Below are 13,671 nucleotides of genomic sequence, written 5' to 3' on the forward strand. Positions count from 1 at the left end.
CTCCGGGGACGTCTGAAAAGCCACCCAAATCTGTTGTGCTGCTGCATATGCCCTACGGGTGGGAGGGGCCAAGGATCTCAAGGCCAACTCCATCATGTCTGCTCTACGATCTGCCATACAGAACATGGAGAAGTGAGCCCCAGGGGTGCTGCACCCGGTGCCAACTCACAAAACTTCGCAAAGTTAAACCGTGACAGGGCATCGGCGATGCCATTGTCCACCCCAGGAACGTGCTGCGCCATGAAATGTATGTTGTGGCGCAAACAATGCAAGCTAGGTGCCTAAGCAAACGCAAAGCCTGAGGGGGAATGAGGTGCGCTGGTTGTTAATGGCATGCACCAAGCCCAGGTTATATCACCAGAACACTATTGTCTGGTTCGCTAGCTTGTGTGACCACAACTCCGCAGCCACAATTATGGGGGAAAAGCTCCAACCTCAGTAGGTTGGCCGTGAAACCCCTGTCAACCCAAGACCGTGGCCATGGGGCCACGCACCATTTGCCCTGGAAGAACACCCCAAAACCCGTGGATCCCGTGGCATCCTAGCATTACGGGGTGGCTCTGAGGGCCACAGCAGCTAGCGGTTAAAGTATACCAAAAAAATGGACCAGACAACCAGGTCATCACGTATCTCAAGGGACAGTCTAACTGTGTGATGGGGTCCCTGACTCCAGCGTTAGCCCGCTCTAATTTGCAACAAAAACCCTACCCTCTACAGGACATAAAATGCCTATAGGAAATGGTACAATCCATGTTGCTCGTTCAGCCCCTTGGGTGCGAGAGTGTCGAGCTGGTGTATCCACCTCGCCTCCGCCTGCAGGAGCTGTTTCTTTCTATTGCCACCTCTTGCTGGGACAGGTATGTGGTCTATAATTTTAGATCTTATACTGGACAAGTTGTGCTTTCTTTCTGCACAATGTCGTGCCACTGGTTGTTCGCTCTGGCCAGAGGCTAATGCTTGCCTTAAGGCAAGGCGGTGGTTCGCCATCCTTTCTTTAAATTGACACTCTGTCTTGCCCACGTAGTAAAGTCCACATGGACAAGACAGAATGTACACAACATACCGGCTGGAACAAGTGACAGAGTGCTGGATTTTAAATTTTCTACCTGTGTGTGGGTGACTCACCGTATCTCCTGTAATCATGGAGCTACAGGTCGTGCACCCCACACATTTGTAGCATCCCTTGGGGCGAGATAAAAAGTGGCTAGGTTTGCTGATTTTAGTTAGCTTGTCGTTCTTTACTAACAAATCTGCCAAATTTCTGCCTCTTTTGTAGGCTGGCATGATCTGTGTGTTGTGCAGACTTTTGAGATCTCTGTCAGAGGTTATCAGGGGCCATAATTTCTTAACTTTTTTTGTGGTCTCACAGCTGCCCATGCTACCAGCCCAATTAAAGAAATTATTGCCCAAATCAACATTCGATCCCCAGGTTTCCAATCCATCAATAAAGACCTTTATACGTATGATGGAGGCTGCAGGTCAAGCCACACCTGCCCCCGCTGACTTACAGCGCAACAATTTATCGGGGCAAGAGAGAGAAGCCTTGAAGGGACTTAAAGCCAGGACAGATATCGTGATCCACAAGGCAGATAAAGGTGGGTCAGTGGTTGTGCAGGACTTATCAGACTAAGTCACTGAATGCATGCGACAATTAGCAGATACACAGGTATATGAAGTTTTGCGCAAAGACCCCACTCAGGTCTATAAAAAAGAGTTGGACAATTTAATTGGCGTAGCCACACGTGACGGCATCATTTCGGGTGAGTTGGGCAGGGCATTGAGCACTGAATATCCCATCACTCCTCTATTATATATGTTACCTAAGGTACATAAGTGCCTGGACAAGCCCCCTGGCAGGCCTATAATTTCAGCCAGGGGTTCCTTGTTCCAGTCTGTGTCCACTTATCTAGACGCTATATTAAATCCATGCGTACAACAAACAAATTCGTACCTTAAGGACACTAATCACTTATTGGAATTGCTCAATGCCTTAGGTACCATCCCTGATGATGTAGTCATGTGTAGCGCTGATGTTACAGGGCTCTACACATGCATCCCCCACACAGAAGGGATGCGAGCTGTGGAGAACCTCATCAGCAATAATGCAATGTACAAAGGCCCGCCTATCCCTTTCTTCATGGATCTACTGCATTTGGTACTAAATCGTAATTATTTTTTGTTCAACGGTGTGGTATATGGCCAGCGGCTTGGCGTAGCGATGGGATCCAATGTGGCCCCATCCTACGCCAACGCCTACATGAATGAGGTGGACCAACAGTTAATCTACGGAGCCCCATACGTGAACAAAGTACTTTTATTCCGCAGATATATAGATGACCTGCTCATCTTTTGGAGGGGCAGCATAGATGAGCTAAAAAGCATTTTTGAAACACACAACGCTTTGATCCACCCAGTCAAAGTCACGTACAACATGAGTAAAGAGGTCATTAATTTTTTAGATGTAAAAATTAATCTCAAAAACAACCACATTGAGACCTCCTTGTACATCAAGGAAACTGACCGCAACACCCTCCTCAGATATGAAAGTTGTCACCCTAGAGCACTGCGTGAGGGGTTGCCCTACTCGCAAATGCTAAGAGTACGGAGGATAGTAAGTGAGGAAGCCCAAGTACACATTGAATTGGATGCCATGCAGGCCAGGTTTGAAGAAAGGGGATACAAAAAGAAAGAGTTGTCCAAAATTAAAGAGAAGGTTCTTAACACCTCGCGGGAAACTGCTTTAAACACCATTAGTACCAAAAAAGAATTAGGCGCCAGGATTCCTTGGGTCACACAGCATGCCATGGGCAGCTGTGAGACCACAAAAAAAGTTAAGAAATTATGGCCCCTGATAACCTCTGACAGAGATCTCAAAAGTCTGCACAACACACAGATCATGCCAGCCTACAAAAGAGGCAAAAATTTGGCAGATTTGTTAGTAAAGAACGACATAGCCAAGCTAACTAAAATCAGCAAACCTAGCCACTTTTTATCTCACCCCAAGGGATGCTACAAATGTGTGGGGTGCACGACCTGTAGCTCCATGATTACAGGAGATACGGTGAGTCACCCACACACAGGTAGAAAATTTAAAATCCAGCACTCTGTCACTTGTTCCAGCCGGTATGTTGTGTACATTCTGTCTTGTCCATGTGGACTTTACTACGTGGGCAAGACAGAGTGTCAATTTAAAGAAAGGATGGCGAACCACCGCCTTGCCATAAGGCAAGCATTAGCCTCTGGCCAGAGCGAACAACCAGTGGCACGACATTGTGCAGAAAGAAAGCACAACTTGTCCAGTATAAGATCTAAAATTATAGACCACATACCTGTCCCAGCAAGAGGTGGCAATAGAAAGAAACAGCTCCTGCAGGCGGAGGCGAGGTGGATACACCAGCTCGACACTCTCGCACCCAAGGGGCTGAACGAGCAACATGGATTGTACCATTTCCTATAGGCATTTTATGTCCTGTAGGGTAACAAGTTCTTTAATCTAGGATATATCCATGATAAATCAGTATCTAATATGATAATTTCTTTAAAAATATATTGCTCAAATTTACAGCCTACCATCAGTGGATGCACACATCTATAAGTAAGATATACAATGCTGTATCAGGCTACCATAGTGATAATCTTTTGGATTAATAACAACATAAAATAAAATAAAAACATAAATATATAAAAACTGTTTAGTCACATGGAACCCAATAGATGCAGCATCCCTCTGCAGATTTTTAAAAATTGTCTATTGTCTATTCATTATTTTATGTATTTTAATGTATGCATTTTTTATGTATTACATTTATTTTGTTTTACACCCAGCACTGGCATTATATTGCCTCTTAAATGGTTGTTACACAGCCTCTTATTGCACGTTTTTAATGTATTTGTATTCATCACATGAATTATTTCTCTTGTAGATCACGTTTCTAATGTTTGTATGGTCACCTAGCAACTGACCTCCCTGTGGAATCCAGAGAGAGGCTTGGCTATCCAGCTGAACCACAGCGGAAGTACAGCCCCCTCAATGGCAGAATACAGGCAGACACATGCTGGAGGTGGGCGGAAGCAGGGACACAATCTGGTGAACACAGGTAAGAGGGGCGGCGCTAATTGATCAGGTGGAGGGAGTTTTTCACTTGTTACAGAATATAAGTGTGTTGTAAAGTCACTGTTGTTTATCCCTGAGGACGGGCCGAGTGCCCGAAACATGTTGGATGAATAAATAAGTTTGTTCACGTTTTGCAAATCCGTGAGTGCCGCCTGATTCATTGACCCTATATATATATATATATATATATATATATATATATTTATATATATATATATATATATATATATATATATATATATAGATAAATTGTGTGCATTTTAATTCCTTTTATGCCTGTATATACATATATACATACTTATCTATATACATATAAATATATATAGAGTATAATATATATATATATATATATATACACACACACAGTATATATTTACTGAAGAGAAGTACAGGGTCACAGCTCTCACAGCTCTGACCATGCCCCCCACAGTTGTGAAAATGGAGAGTTTTTTGTAGGACCGCTACCATGATAGCCCACACCCACTGATCATGACGCCATGCCCCCAATTTTGACACACACCTCCAGCACACTCAAGCATCCTGCTGGCCAAGAATGAAAAGTTGGGAGGTATGATATCATACTTTATATGTACTTAGATTAAGAGGATGCAGTCAAAATCCCGAAGGTCAAAATCCCGAATGGGTCCAAATACCGACAAGGACAAAATCCCGACATGGACAAAATCCCGACATTTAAAATCCCGACATGTTCAAAATCCCGACATTTAAAATCCCGACAGGGTCAAAATCCCGACATATAGAATGTACAAGTGAAACAGTCTACATGCCATTCGGTCGACATGGGTTTTTTCACTGTTTTTTGAACCGACATGTGCCGACAGGCGGTATTTCATGCCCTACCATCCACTACGGCGTGGTGGGAGAATAAAATAGTGTGCCAAGCGCAGCGAGGCACCGTGCCCGAAGCATTGCGAGCGAAGCGAGTGATGCGAGGGGCTGCGGTTCACTTGCAACTGTGTCCATGTCGACTGTGTCGACATTCAGGTAAAAAAACAGTGAAAAAACCCATGTCGACCTCACACCTGTCGACCGAAAGGCATGTAGACTGTTTCACCTGTACATTCTATATGTCAGGATTTTGACCCTGTCGGGATTTTAAATGTCGGGACTTTGACCCTGTCGGGATTTTAAATGTTGGGATTTTGTCCATGTCGGGATTTTGTCCATGTCGGTATTTTGACCCATTCAGGATTTTGACCCTGTCGGAATTTCATACCGAATCCGGATTAAGTTGTGGTTGCAATCACAGATTTAACTCTGCTTTAGAACTGACATCTACAAATGTGACTACAATCTGTTCTTTTTATATACTAAAAAATCTTGCTAAAGGTGTAAAGTACAAGGTGCTCTCTGCTGTCTGCTCATATGGACCATGAAAAATAATGTGTTATTCCTAGAAGATAGTTTTGTCAAATCAGCATTATAAAAAATGCTGTTCTAATCCTAAAAATTATAAATGACTCTACAAATGAGTGTTCAGCAAAGCTTATGGCAATAAATATATTAGTTCTTTAAGCAAGGATTACAATTACTTTGGAAGAAATAAATACAGTATACTGTATATATTTATTTATATATATATATATATATAGATATAGATATATATATTTATAGATATATACGTCTAGTGTCTGTGAGTCTCCGAAACTCTGCCATCTGCTGGCAGAGAGTGAAACTACACCTCTTTCTCACACTTGCACAAATACAGAAGGCAGCAGACGAGCTTTTGAAGCTTTTGCATTTACCCTCTGCCCTGGAAACACTTATATCAGGAGAGCACATGTGCTGCTGATTACACAACGCTGCTGATGCTACTGCTTCCTAGTCTGGATCCTCCATATTACTCTCATGTGGATAGAGGTTGTCTCTGCCACACTCCTCCCCTCTTAGCTTCAACCACCCTGGTGAAGCTGCTAAAATTTCAGGCAAACTCTTTGCCTTGCCCACCTCTATTGATGTTATCTGCCTGGTGTTATCTACTGGTGTTACACAGCCCTCCACTACTTTCCAGGGACCTCGCATTCTTCCTCCCATAGCTTCAACATAGGGTTGCTTGGAAGATCAGGACATGCAAACCTCCTGGAAAGGGAATCAGCATTGAGGTGCTGTTCCCCCGGACAATGTCTCACCTCCAACTTAAATGGCTGCAAGGCCAGAAATCAACAGGTCACATGAGCTTTCACATATTTGTTTGTATGCATCCATTGTAAGGGTGCATGCTCTGTGACCAACAAAAATTTCGTCCCAACAAATAATATCTCAAGGATTAATCTGCCCACTTAGTTGCTAAGCACTCCTGCTCTACAGTTGACTACTTGCACTCTCTGGGCAGTAATTTATGACTAAAGTAGAGGATAGGCTTCTCCTAATCCCGTTCCAGAGGTATATGTCTGTGACACAAATTGTTTGTTAAAGTCGGGAGATTGCAAGACAGGCTCTGTACACAAAGCTCATCTTAAATCCTGCCAAGCAGCTTTCACTAGTCTAGACCATATTATCTTGTCTTGGGACTGTTTTTTTAAGACATTTGGTTAGTGGAGCAGCTCTAGGGGCAACATTTCAAATGAGCCTGTGATAACATCCCACTGCTGTACCAAGCGGTCTACATTGCCTGGTCCAGTGCGACTATCTCCACAATTTGTATTTCAGAGTTTTTATCCGGCTGCAACCAGGCCTTGGCCAGGCTAATTTGGCCAGTTAAATCCTGGGAGGCTCAGAGCCCTCCAGCCATAAATCATGGAACGCTTGGGCTTTGCTGGGGCACATCACTCCAATCCTGTCAAGTATAGTTTTCTTTAGATCAGGATAGGAACGTACCTTTCCACAGCCATATCCACATGTGCCTCTGTTAAACATTCCTCTGCAGGCCATTCCAGGTGCTGAAATGTCCACAGGAATACCTCAATGTCAAAAGCTGAAGTGAGCTTTAGTAGTTTCTCTCGCTCCTGCCCCCCTTTTCTCAGCTCTTTAAACTCCTCATGGAACATCTGCATATGAACTTGCTGTCCAGCTGACATCTTCTGCTGCCCCTCATACAACATCTAGACTAGAGCTTGCTGTTTAGCAACCAGATCATGTTGCCATACCTCCCAACTTGTGTCCGGATGAAATAGGGACACTCGCGCGGCGAAGCCGCACGAGCGCCCGAAAAGGGGGCGGGGCGTATGCAAATGAGGGCGCGTCTTATGCTAATTAGCCGCGACCTCATTTTCATACGAGAATAGACGCTGTGCGCATGCGCACAGCGTCTATTCTACTAGATTGGGGGGTCTCCCAACTGCCACCCCCCGCAGCGGGACAATGCCTGCCGCGGGTGGGACGTCGGGACAGGACCCGAAAATCGGGACTGTCCCGACGGAATCGTGACAGTTGGGAGGTATGTGTTGCCCTACATGCATGCCTCCCAACATGACCCTCTCCAGGAGCATACCTTCCAACTTTGCAGCATCTTGAAGAGGGACACAGTCGCGTGCCAAATGCACATGACCGAAAATTAGGGGGTGTGGCTATCAGGAGAGGGGCATGGTATATAATCGTGTCTTCCCGTGAGGCCATGCTCCCATTTTGTTGCTATGGGGGCATGGCCCAGAGGCTCTGTGAGCCTCTAGCCATGCCCCCAGCCCCCTGCCTGTGGGAATAGACACATTTATTCACCGCTGCTCAGCAGCTGTCATGGGGGACTCCCAACATACTGTATCTCAAGGGAAAACCTTTTCCTGGCTTCTAAGCCAGCTGCACAATGTGGAACCAGGGGGAAAAAACTTGCCAGTTTAAATGCAAGTTGTTGTCTTACACACAGTTCTCTGTTGTATGTAATTTCAAGCTGAAATGTGTCCCTGTTCAGGTGCCAAATGTGAAAAGGAGCACATACAGATGGAGTGCGGCGAGGGGCACCAGAGAAAGCTCCATAGCCACGGGGCACACGTGAGCGCCCCTGGCGAGAGCCGGCTGCTGGCGAGAGCTGGCCAGCTCCTGCAAGACCAAGGCCGGCTCCATCTGTACACTGGACTCAAATGAGGTCTTTGGTTTTTATTTTGGTTAGCAGGTCACAGCATACCAGGTCATTTTCACATGCAAGTGGAGTACAGACTCTTCCAAATACTCCCGTGGTCCCTACCATAGACCACACTCCGGACTATCACTGGGGCAGCTAATCCACCATCAAGAACATGTACCCTATGCTGATTGCACAACCCTGCTGATGTCGATGCTTTCAAAAACTGGTCTAGATCCAACACATTACTCTCATGTGGGGCGAGATATACTAAAGTATATCCCTGGAAAGTGATACAATGGAGAGTGATAAACCACCAACCAACCAGCTGCTACCTGACATTTTTCAAACACAGCATGTGACATGGCAGGCAGGAGCTGATTGGTTGGTGGTTTATTACTCTCCATTTTATCACTTTTCAAGCTTAGTACAGCTGGCCCGTGGAGAGATGCTGCCTCTTCCACAATAAATATAGATATATATATAAATACCGGGGTCTAGGCAGGGGCGTAACTAGATATTTGTAGGCCCCATAGCAAAAGTTTGTAAGGGCCCCCTATTTAGCAACTAATGGTGATAAATGCATGTGAAACATATTACTTAGATGGTAAAGATGGGCCCCCTTCAGCTCTGGGCCCCAGAGCAGCTGCACCCCTTGCACCTATGGTAGTTACGCCCTTGGGTCTAGGATAAGTTGCTATATCCGTGCAAAAAGGGCTGCTGAGGCACACAAAACCTAATCCCGATAAGTGCTGGCGTTCAGGGGCTAATTAGATAGGCCTGTGGGAATCCAGTAACTGCTGTTATATACCGTGATAATTGAATATCCCCTAAGTATGACATTAACAAATACAGTATTTTCCTTGGAAACTTTGTCCATAACAAATTCTCTAATTCAGATTACCAATTCACATTGTTTTACTATATTGTTAACTAGTTACATAGGGCCTTATTCTAGTTCACTCTTTCTGACAAAATCCTTCTTAGATGGACAAAACCATGTGCACTGCAGGGGGGCAGATGTAACTTGTGCAGAGAGAATTAGATTTGGGTGGGGTTTTAATTCAAAGTGAGATCTATATTGCAGTGTAAAAATAAAGCAGCCAGTATTTACCCTGCACAGAAACAAAATAACTCACCCAAATCTAATTCTCTCTGCACATTTTACATCTGCCCCCCTCCAGTGCACATGGTCTAAAGGAGCCCATACACGCTCCGTTTTGCGGCTCCGTTATGTACTTTTAAAGTACACATTGTATCGGATTGCATGCCTTGTGCATGCATTGTGCATGCACTGCGATCCGATACGATGTGTAGCTAGTACAAAAAGTATGTGCAGCACATACTTTTTGTACCGTACTATGTGATGCGCGGGAGCGCGCATTGCATAGTACAGAACGGAGCCGAACCACAACGGAGCGTGTTTGGGCTCCTTTTGAAGGATTTTGTCAGAAAGAGTGAACTAGAATAAGGCCCATAGTGTCACACCTATATTCCTTTGTGCCGTAACTAAAAAAGTTTTGTGGTATTTGTCCATTTTAGATGTTTAGAAGTGAATAAGAAGTTATTATACAATAGTGTCAGTGACTGTCCTCATTATTAAGTCAGCAAAAAATTAATAATGTGTCATATAAGCAGCAGTCAGCAGTAATATGATATTTCTTTGAAATAGCTGAGCTGTAATAAAAACGGCACCAAAGCAACTCGAATGACTGAAAGAAAAGCTGTGAAATGGCATAGCAAGTGAAAACAATCTAGGTCAATGTCTTACAGTGACAGGTGATAGCTTTCTATCCATCTCCCATAGAAAGGAGAATTAACTCAATACAAATTGTTGTGAACAAGTAACAAGGTTGTTAATCATTCCCCAAGAAAAGCTACACAATGAATGAACTGCAGTTGTCAAAAGTGGAGTAGACTCTGTGTAAAAGACCTCAAATAGCCTTTAGAGCATGAGGGATGAAATCATGTACTTTGCACATCCAGGGTAGATTGCAGGGGTTGGGATCATTTGGTCTACAGCATGTTGGTCAACAAGCATTAGGTCGACATGGGGAAAGGTCAACATGGTTCTAGGTCGACATGGGACAAGCTCGACATGGGTATAGGTCGACATAGGTTTAGGTCAACAGGTCATTAGGTTGACACAAGCATTAGGTCGACAGTCAACAGGTCGACATGGGGTTTTTCACAGTTTTTTCACCCAAATGTCTACACAGTTGACATGGACACAGTTTAAAGTGCAACACACTGCACGGTGCCTCGCTGCGCTCTGCACATTATTTTATTCTCCCACCGCGCCCTAGTGGAAGGTAGACCAGGAAATACCACCTGTCGGCACATGTTGGTTAAAACAACAGTGGAAAACCCACATGTCGACATTTTGATTGTCGACCTAGACACTGTTGACCTAATGCTTGTGTCGACTTAATGACCTGTCAACCTAAACTCATGTCGACCTAGGCCCATGTTGACCTTAACCCATGTCGACCTAGAACCATGTTGACTTAATGGTGTCGACCCAATGCTTGTCGACCAACATGCTGTAGACTAAATGACTGTATACCAATTGCAGAGGTGTCTGCTGATCTGTTACTGAGAATCTACATCCCAGCTGTTATTCTGTTGCCTTATGAAAACATTTAGCATATTTGCATTGTGCTATGGTGCTGTATGTGTATTCCTCTCTGAGCTGTAAAACGTCTTAGAAAAGAGCTTTTACTGAGCATCCATTGTCTTCCTAAACACTTAAGATTAGATTTCTGTCCTCAGTTTAATATGTTCGGCACAATCAATGTGCCATTTACTAGGGCTGGCGGAACCCACTCAGCAAAGGTATACAAAGCAGAGAGACGGCAGGCTGAAGACGCTCTTTCCATAGTTACATAGGGGGTTATTCTGCTTGGTACGGTGGGCCCCTTGGTGGGCGGATTGTGTGTGTTTTTTTTTATCTGCGCATGCGTAGCTTCCGCAATGCGCATGTGCGGCGACCTCACACCGCTCACGGACGGGTCTCTTTGTGCGAAAAAACCTGTCCGCAAGAGCATGGTCATTGTGGGCGGCAAGTGGGTGTTTTTAGGGGAGCGGCCGGAATAATGAGGAAAACTGGGCGTAAACATGGGCGTACACGGGGGTGTGCACACAAAATGCACGGTGCCGCAACCGCCTCGATTGGCGAGCGCACCGTGCATTTTGGCCCAAAAACAGGCGGACGCCAAAGATAGCTCCAGACCACCCCTAAAGATACCGTATGAGAGCGGACACCTGGGTCTGCTAATTAACGCTGATTACTACACCTGAATGTAATAAGCAATGCTGCAGGCTATTAAGTGAAAACCATTATTTCACTACCTGCAAGCCACACACAGCCCTCAAACACATTGGAACCTTATCTTTCTACACTTCTCAACATGTAAAGGTTGGCTTAATTTTAGGTAATATTCATTCTAAGACCTGCTTATATATGTCAAGGTAGTTATTTTATAACCATCTACACCCATTCAGAAAGTGTTTTTGTATACTTTAAAAAGCAGGACACTCAATTCACAGAAGTTGACATGTGTCAACTTTTTCACTGTAACACAAACATACCAGTTTTTTCTTAGGAAAAATACACATAAACCACTTCAATGATGCAACAATGATGTTTTAGGACTCAATTTCTACTTGCACTGTGGCGTACGCTCAGATATACAGAAGGTGTCGGTGTGAAAACGGACGAGATCCGTCCATGCACTTTGGCGTACGCTGTACGTCAGGTATCGGTGGCTAAGAGGGAGATCCGTCCGTACGTATGCTCAAGTGTACGTCACTCCTCATTGTCTTTGTTTGTGACCCTCCGTGTGCGGCTGTTCTGTGGGCGGACTTACGCTCACCGCGAGCGTATGGAAAACGTACGATGAGACGGACCTACGTACTTTTCACCGACCTAACCAGAATAAGGCCCATAGTTACATAGTAGATAAGGCTGAATAAAGACTTGCGTCCCTCGAGTTCAACCTAGGTTTTAATAGCTTATTCCTTGTAAATTACAGAATATGATTCTTATTAGTACCGTTGGATGTTTTTATCCAATAAATGTTTGTCCAGCCTTATTTTGAATGTATTTATTGTGTCTGCCGACACCACTTCTCCAGGGAGAGAGTTCCACAGTTTGACTGTTCTGACTAAAGAAATTTTTTCTTTTGAGGAAACGAAATCTTCTTTCTTCTAGTCTAAATTCGTGCCCTCGTGTCCTAGATTCCTTTCTTGCAGTAAAAAGGGTGCTTGACAGTTCCTTATATTGGCCCCTGATATATTTGTACATGTTGAGCATGTCCCCCCTTAAACGTCTCTTCTCCAGTGTAAATTGTCCCAAAGTGCTCAATCTCTCCTCGTATTTTAAATTCTCCATTCCCTGATTAGCTTAGTTGCTCTTCTTTGGGTTTTTTCCAATTCTATGATGTCCTTTTTATAGTGTGGGGCCCAGAACTGTACTCTATATTCAAGGTGAGGTCTAACCAATGCCTTGTACAGTGGCATAATTACTTTTGAGCCCTAGTTTCCATACCCCTTTTAATACATGCTAGAATTCTGTTGGCCTTTTTTGTTGCTATGTGACATTGAGCACTACACCCCAGCTTGTTATCTATTTGGACTCCTAGATCCTTTTCAAGTACTGAAATACCCAATGCCTCCCCGCTTAGGTTGTAACTAGCACACTGGTTATGCCTCCCGAGGTGCATAACCTTGCAGATCCTAGTGAGTTGCTAGATCCTAGTGAGCTAAAGGACCTTTGACAGCCAAACATGTGATATGCAATGTCAGTGGGAGGAGCAAGGTTGGTGACATAGAACTGTTACTATCTATGCCACCATCTACTGACTTTAGTAACCAACACCACATGTGATAGGCAATGCCAGTGGGAGGAGCAAGGTTGGTGACATAGAACTGTTACTATCTATGCCACCATCTACAGACTTTAGTAACCAGCACCAGGCATGACGTACGCCATACGGTGTTGTGAGCAAAGTGAGCCTTCAAGGGTACTGTTAGGAGTCATCAGTTATGACTCCTATCTGCCTTGCTTGGCATGGGATCATTTCAGCTTGTGTTGTGTTTACTCGCTGGTGGCCTCCACTGGTCAGCCTGTGCCATTGCAGCTCTCTCAATAATGTGTCAGTTGGGCACAGGTATGTAATTATCAGGCTGCTAGCTTGGAGATCACAGCTGCGCTAATTACCAGAAGCCTTGATAAAGGATTTGGACCTGTGTAGCCCTGCCAGTTATACTGTCTTGTTAGCCTCATGTTTCATTCTGGACTCCAGTCTTGCTGTGTTCCTGCCGGTCTGTCATAGCCTCTTGTATCCAGAGTGTTCCCGGTTCCCGGTAGTTAACCCTCGCCTGTCCAGCCTGTTTGGCGTGCCGTGTAACCAGAGTGTCATCCCTGCAATCCAGTGTACCCGTTCTGGGTTGTCCTGCCAGTCTATGATGTGGTGTCCCTACTTCCCTGCTGTGTACATCTTACAGATAAGTTGGGGATTACCCACCAGATCATTGTTCG

At 44.7% G+C, this 13,671-nt stretch overlaps 1 long non-coding RNA gene across 1 annotated transcript in view; it reads left to right on the forward strand.

The window, feature by feature from the left end:
* Positions 1-3,928: 3,928 nt before the first annotated feature.
* The window catches only part of LOC146062641 (uncharacterized), a 53,623-nt gene continuing 43,880 nt past the window's right edge, over positions 3,929-13,671 (forward strand). The window contains exon 1 of the long non-coding RNA XR_014471438.1: positions 3,929-4,097. This is a non-coding gene — a long non-coding RNA (uncharacterized LOC146062641). The remainder of the gene's footprint in view (positions 4,098-13,671) is intronic.

Source organism: Crinia signifera, chromosome 3 (assembly GCF_055691185.1).
Source record: "Crinia signifera chromosome 3, ASM5569118v1, whole genome shotgun sequence".
NCBI classification, from domain to species: domain Eukaryota; kingdom Metazoa; phylum Chordata; class Amphibia; order Anura; family Myobatrachidae; genus Crinia; species Crinia signifera.